We start from the raw sequence: 7,728 nt of genomic DNA, 5'->3' as shown, positions 1-7,728 counted from the left end.
AGCCATTTTTTCTGGAGGTTTTATGAGAATATTTAATCTTCCCGAGATAAATATTACCTTCCATAGTTTACAGCAGAAGAAAGGAAGACTCAGAAAAATTAAAAAATTTCTCAGAGTATGTGGCAGCAACAGGATTTGAATCTGATTCTTATAATCCCAGACTCATGTTTAATACTAAGTCAGCAGGTCCCAGATTTTGAAATCCCACAGACCAATAAAATTTCAAAAATATTTTGGTGATCAACATAAGATTGTCAGTTTTTCATTTTTCTAAATAAGGACCTTAAACACACACACACACCTGTCACCATCATTTTAACCCCAAAAGAATGAATACACTTAGTTTTATAAATAACTTGCTATTGCTATTATACATCATTGCTTTTATGACATTGCCTCCCATGGGGAAGTTTTAATCAGATGGTAAACACGTCAGCTCAGCACTGAACTTCTGAATATTTGCACTTGGGAGTCATTGCAGAACACCAGCAAGCCTATTAATGGTACTACAGCAATAGAGCCCCTCCTCCTAGGAGTCCACTGGATCTGCCACTGAAAACCTAAAAGCTATCAGGTCCGGATTTGTTGACTTCTAGGCACCCATTTGGGTCAAGATAACCAGGAGAATATGGGAAAAATATAAGTCTGTGTGAAGGAGGGGAACATAACTTTAAACCAACATGATTGGGTACTTGTGGCAACTTTCAAGAGCAGCTAAATACTGTTTGCAATAGTTATCTAGCAGTTGTTACTCGGATGAAAGACTTTTCTATGTTGTAATTAAACAATTCCTAAAGCTGGGGACAAATTAGGGATCTCCTATGCCCCATTTGAAATGTGGTGTTTACATTAAACTGTGTAAATTTTGCATAAAGGTTGCGCTAATTGAGGGGCTACATGATTTAGTAGAAACGTTAAGCACAGGAATATTCTCCCTCTTTTCACTCACTGGCTTCTACGATTTCAGCAAAGCACTGAATGTTTCTGGGCCTCACTTCCTCGTCAATGAAAGGAGGGGACTGGGAACATTGCTCTCCAGACTACCCTTCCGCTCCACTGAACTCGATGTGCCAACATCTGAGCTAATAGTGTATTTATGAAGGACTTATTTTATTCTTATCACTTTACACTTTTCAGTTACAGAAACATACTCTGAGTATTGCAGAGAAGTTGGAAAAATAGACCAAGTATGAAGAAATAAACTGAATGATATCTCTCCCAGCCAGAAATAACAATGCTAACAGTACTGTTAATTTTTTCCACGTATATTTTACATGGTTTATTAAATTTTCAGTATAAAATTTTGCATCTGTCTTCTCTTGATATTAATTTAAGAATTGTTCTCAGTATAATTACACTCTTTCAGAAACATACCTACTAAAATACATGTTATAATTGATTTTCAAGTAATATATGTTTATTATAGATGTTTGAAAATTATCAGAAAAAAACATAAAGAACAATGCTTTATATTTCCAAAGGAATTAACCAAAGGGTTAATTCCTCTTAATAGTTGAATATAAATATTTCAGATATAAATTATAAAATGTTTCTATATGGACTGTTCTACATCATGTAATGGTTGTGTGGTACTTGAACACAGGAAACTACCAAATGTATTTATTCAATTTCTTACTATTGTTACATGCTTTGTTACATGCTTTGGATTGTCAGACTCTGGTCTGATATTTTTTAAAGATTTTATTTATTTATCTTTAGAGGGGAAGGGAAGGAGAAAGGGAGAGAAATATCAATGTATGGTTGCCTCTCATACGTCCCCTGATGGGAACTGGCCTGCAACCCAGGCATGTGCCCTGACTGGGAATCAAACCGCGATCCTTTGGTTCGCAATCCCACGCTCAATCCACTCAGCTATGCCAGCCAGGGCTAGTCTGATATTTTAAAGTGTTACTATTTCCTTTTTACTAATAATGCTAGTTTCATTTATGTACATTTTTAAATTTCACCTTTAAAGCTACTAGTTTTCTATAATGCAGTGAATTTAACAGAGTTATCTGTACCAGGCCTTGTCCTAAGTATTGCATACATATTATTTTATTTAATCCTCATGACAAACCTGTGAGGTAGATACTCTTTCTTCCCCATTTTACAGACAAGTGAACCAAGGCTTGGAGAGCTCGGTAACTTACCTCAAGTTTGCTAAATAGGATTGGTAAGTAACAGAGCCAATTAGAACCTACCAGACATCAGAATCCAGGCTCTGACCTTGGAGACTGTCCATTTTTCCTCAGTATGCCAGGCAGTTTATATAAAGTCTCACTAATCTTCTGAACAACCCTGAAAGAGACGTCCTCTTATCCTCTTTTAGCAGATTAGGAAACCAGAACTTAGTGGACTGAATTAATGAAACTAAGAAACCGAAGCTAGCAAGTGACAGAAACAGAACAGAATCTCAGGATGATGACCCAACACCCATATTTTTAACCGTTTCACAGGGATTTTAATACACTTTGTTAGTTCCAATGATAAATTTAGCTTATTATTTGCTTAATTTTTAAAGCTTTCTTGTTTTTATTTTCTTTGCTCTTCCATATTCTAATACATAAAAGAGACTCCTTAAAAGGGTATCTTTTTAGTGTCCTCTTTCACAGGGACCCCCTTTTACCCCCTTCAGCTTCCCGCTGTCTCAGAACCTGGCTCTCAATCTTTATTGCAGTAATCTAATAATGCACTCCATATTGTTATTCACTATTATTTATTAATTTATGTTAAATGTGTTACTTGTTAGTAATGAATATACAAAATATTAAGTTTATTAAAGTAAATTATTATTTTTGCACTAAACATTTTTCTTTTTTTATTTTATATCTCCACTAGAAAACATAGCACTGTTAAGTGTTTAGTACATCCTATGGAGAATGTCAATCTTAGGTCACAGTATTAAGGGTTCCTGGTTTTGGTCCCATAAGCTCTCTTTGAAATGACCTATACACTAGACATCTTTCAAAAAAAACTAATTTAACACATGTATTCAGTTATATAGAAGGTTTACAATGACTATTTATATGTATCTTGTTAAGTCAGTTCCAGCTACACAACAGTCATCTTCTACATATTACCCTCCACTTGAGCACTGGGCTTCATCTTGGATCAATCATGTTGCAACTCTGCTTCCAGTGTCATCTGATTTTTATGCCCTTGTAGATTTCTTTCATCCCTGGCCAAATGTTTATGAGATTGTTTTTCCTTGACATTTAGTACAGAGTTTTGTATCTGAATAAGTTTGAGTAAAGATTTCTTTTTAATTATTTTTCCAGAATCATAGTGGAATTTTCCAATATGCTTAAACTTCTTTTTAGTTCATCTAAAACAATTATGTTTATTTCTTTTGTTCAGTGTTCCTCTCACGAACATGGATTATCCATTTGTTGAATCTTTATTACCTGTCTTCTATTTTATTACCTTCTTTCTCATCATTTTTATCAAATTTATTATTTTATTTCTACATTCGGGGAGAGTGTATCTTCATTGATTTGATTTTCTATAATGCTAAATCACCATTTTCCCCTCCTATGTCAACTTTAATTCTATTTAATTTTTAATGTACTTGCAATTCTTTTAAATATAAGCTCTCTTCCTTTTCATTTCATCCATTTGTCTTTTCATCAGTGTCTTTTCCCTTTAAATTTTTGGTTGCTTTTCCATAGAAATTATGCAGGGAGGCGTAGTTGATTCTAAATCTCACAATAAGTTGTTTTCAGAAGTGAGGTTTTCCTCAAAGACTTCACAAGTCTATGCCCTTTTTCTATTAACTCCGCGTTAGTTGTGGGTTTGATTCTCGCTCTATCTTCATAGCTGATGAGGAAATATTGCCTGCCTTTGACCCTTTGACCACAAAAGTGGTTATCAAATTTGAGTCCAATTGCAAGTTTCCTGCTGCTGCTCACCTGGAACAATGCTCTCCGTTCTACCAAGGTAATATTCCCTACTACATCTTCCTGTTCTCTGGTTCTCTAAATCAATGAAGTTTACAGTTTACAGAATGCATTGCCAAGTCCTTTCGCTCTCCTGCCATCTTTATCACTTTCTTCCTAGAAACCATATCTCCCAGCACGCCATTGGCCACTACCAGATACCCTGAACTTCTTTGCCATTAGTTTCTAGGAGTGGCTCTTCCTGACCTTTCATATAAAGTTGAAAAGGGAAGGGGAGGGGGAAAGAAGGATCTGCTGTCTCAAAAATCAGCACCCAGGCAGCAGAACAATGAATGAAATTTTAGTTGCATCAGAATCACCTAGAAGGTGAAATTCCTAGAGTCAGAGTGGAGTGGTGCTTGCCAGAGGATGGTGGAAAGGGAAATGAGGAGTTCCTAATCAATGGGCATAACATCTCAGTTAAGTAAGATGAACAAGCTATAGAGATCTGCTGTACCACAGCATCCCTGCAGTGAACGATAAGGTATTGAACACTTAGTATTTTGTGAAAAGTGTATATCTTCATTAAGTGTTCTTACCATAATAAAATAAAATTGAATAAAGAAAAAGGAAATAATGTCAGAAAAAAAGAAATAAAACGTAGTTTTCTGGTTAGGAGATAGAGAAGTGGGGAAGAGGAAAGGGGAACAAAGAGATTATTTAAAACATGGGAACTGGGAAAAAAGAAAAAGAACCTAAAGAGGACCAGAATTGACAAAATTCTTAGCTGGCTTGGAAAATATGGACAATGGGGTGCCCTAAAAGGGGGAATACTCAGACCCCACATCCACCCTTGAGAGGAGGCATGGAGTGAAGCAAATAAGTTATAGACTCTTTTTCAGAATACCTTCCCCAGACATACCATCTACCACGTTGAATACTGTAGAGAATTGGTTTTCAACTCTGGAAGCAATTAGAACTATCTAGGGAGTTTTTAAAAGCAAACATACAGGGAAAAAAACCCATCAGATCTCCAGGACCACAGTTCAACACCAATATTGTTTAGAAAGTTTTCAGATGATTTTTAATGTGAAGCCTTGGTTTAGAAGTAGTGATGAGAAATTTGGGGAAAACCATTCAAATTCAAAATCAAAAACTATTTGCTTATTCTTCTGTATGTGTAAGTGAATGGAAAGCTCCTTTGGGAATGAACAGTACCACTGTCTTCCAAAATAAAGATTATAATGTTGGATTAGGAAGTTGGTTGGAACATACCTTTATAGGCCATTTCTCAGGCATTGGATGATGGGTTCATACCTATGAATCAGGGTAGTCTCTGCACACTCCCTGAGTTCACCAGCTCAGAGCTGATTGCTGGTCATTTGTAAAGTGTCATGGAGCATAGCTTTGGGACAAGTTATAAGTACAGCACGATTGTCTCTCTTGTTCTACCACATGCTGGAGTGTACATTTAATGGTGTGTAAACAGAGCAGCTGAAATGTAAATGCTAATTTACAGAAGCAAAATTCATTTTGTTTTCCTCTTCTTAAAACTTAACACTTGCATGTCTACAATAATAGCAAAGCTTATGATGATGAGTGGAGATTTGATACTATACTAATAAAAGTTTTTTGCTATTTTAAGTGATAAATAATTGGGGTTGCAGAATGTTAGAAGGACTCTCTAATGAACCCTTAAAATTTCCTAAAGCTGCCCTGGGTGGTGTAGCTCAGTGGATTGAGTATGGGCCTGCGAACCAGACAATCGAGGTTCGATTCCCAGTCAGGGCACATGCCTGGGTTGCAGGCCAGTTCCCTGCAGGCCAATTCCCAGCAGGGGACGCACGAAAAGCAACCATACATTGATGTTTCTCTCCCTCTCTCCTTCCCTTTCCCTCTAAAGATAAATAAATAAAAATTTTAAAAAAATTTCCTAAAGCTATCAAAGGACAAATGTAGTATATATAAATACTTCTTTAAATCAAAAAAAAGAGAAAAGTCAATAGAAACAAAATGTGTAAGTGATTGAAACACATGCATCTGAATAACATATTAATAGACACTCAACTTCACTGGCCTACAAGGAGATGAGAATTCAAAACACAGTGTGGTACCTATACGCATCAACAAGAAATATACAAACAATATCTAGTGTTGTAACCGACTCTCATGCACTGCTAGTGGGTGTGCAAACTGATACAAACACTTTGCAGAACTGTTAGAAAACTAAACACACATTCCCTCTCTTATCCAGCAATAGGCACCTGTGTGACACAGTAATATGTAATCCCTCTAACCCAACAATTTCACTCCTAAGAATTTCTCCAACAGAAAATTCTGCCCAGACATGACCAGGAATGGCCGTGGCTGCACTATTCATAATAGCAAAAAATTGGAAATAACCCAAATATCCATCAAGAGTAGGATAGATTAATGTATTGTGTATAGTCATATAATGGAATACTATTACAATGATAAAAAAACTATTTACTACCTTCACATCATAACATAGGTAAATCCACAAACAGAATAATGAGTGAAAGAAGCCATAAGTATGATTTCAGTTATATGAAGTTCAAAAACAGGCAAAACTGGTCTACAATGTTACAAGTCAAGATAGTGCTCTCCTAGAGTAATAGGATGGAAATGTGACCCCCAAGAGAGTAAAATGGATTTCTGAGGTATGGCAATGTTCATTCTCCTGGTACAGGGGTAACTGTGTTAACTGGACTTGTTTTATAATAAATAATCAGTATACTAATGATTAATATATTTTATCTTGCACATATTATTCTGCAATAAATAGTTTTTTTTAATTAAATTGAAGGTTAGGGAAAATCTATTTCATAACTGTGAATTATGAAAAGCTAATTCATTTACAGTCCAGAAGTCATGGAGAGGTGGTAACTTCTCTTGGTAAATTAAAATTGACTCAAAGCTTCTAAGACTGAAATCCTAATTATTTTATTTACCCAAGTTTTGTCAATATTAAATATCAATGTATTTAGACAACCCTGCAAAGTAGGTGCTACTAGGGCTGTTCTTCAGTCAGAGATGAGAAACCAAAGACTGGCAAAAGTCCTAAGTAAAAGAACTTGGTAAAGGCAATGAGTTGTAGACTGGGGTTTTAAATCCAGAAAGTCTGGCTTGGGATGTTGAGTGGTGGATATTTTAGTGACTTCATCAATGGTCCTGAAGTGCTTTAGTTAGAACTTCTTAACACTCTTAAAAATCACTGAAGACTTTAAAGATTTTGTCTATGTGCATTTATCAATATTTACAATTTTTAAAGCAGAAAAATTTTAACCTCAGTGCACACAACCACACATTTCATTAGTCCTCAAAATTATGATGTCGTTGCACATCATGCATCTTCCAGAAAACCCCCCTCTATCCACACTATACATGTGAAAGAATTAGAGTTAAAAGTCAGATCTTGTCTGGGTGTTATCATGAACATAGTTTTTATCTGACATCGCCTGGGAGAGAATGCACTGTCTTATGCTGGGCTGCCTCACTATTAATGAAGAGAAAGTCAACATCTAGTGATCAGAAAGATGCCACATGCTGTTTATCACACCCACAATTTAGATTTCGCACTATAAAATTAAGTCCATATTTTTAGAAATGCACAACAGAAGCAGAAAATCTGGATTTGAATTTGAACACTACCACTTGCTAGTGAGATAGCTTTGGGGAGATTATTTCCTCCCTCTGAGCCTCTGTTCCTTCAACCATATGCATTTAATTCTAACAACAGTTGCAGGAGCTAGAATTAAATAGCACACAGTTAAGGAAAAATGCCCGCCATGGTGTCCAGCATACAACAGGAGTTCCATAAACACGGGTAAAA

At 35.8% G+C, this 7,728-nt stretch overlaps 1 non-coding gene across 1 annotated transcript; it reads right to left on the bottom strand.

Annotated features, from left to right (window-relative positions):
- Positions 1 to 2,821: 2,821 nt before the first annotated feature.
- LOC119048436 (small nucleolar RNA SNORA25) lies at positions 2,822 to 2,948 on the bottom strand. Its single transcript, XR_005082338.1, has one exon. It is a non-coding gene; the product is annotated as a small nucleolar RNA SNORA25 (small nucleolar RNA).
- Between the last annotated feature and the right edge of the window lie 4,780 nt (positions 2,949 to 7,728).

The sequence above is a fragment of the Artibeus jamaicensis genome, unplaced genomic scaffold, assembly GCF_021234435.1.
Source record: "Artibeus jamaicensis isolate MK-2021 breed Jamaican fruit bat unplaced genomic scaffold, CSHL_Jam_final contig_519, whole genome shotgun sequence".
NCBI classification, from domain to species: domain Eukaryota; kingdom Metazoa; phylum Chordata; class Mammalia; order Chiroptera; family Phyllostomidae; genus Artibeus; species Artibeus jamaicensis.
Note: the sequence above shows the minus strand (reverse complement) of the source record. Positions and strands in the feature narration are given on the sequence as shown.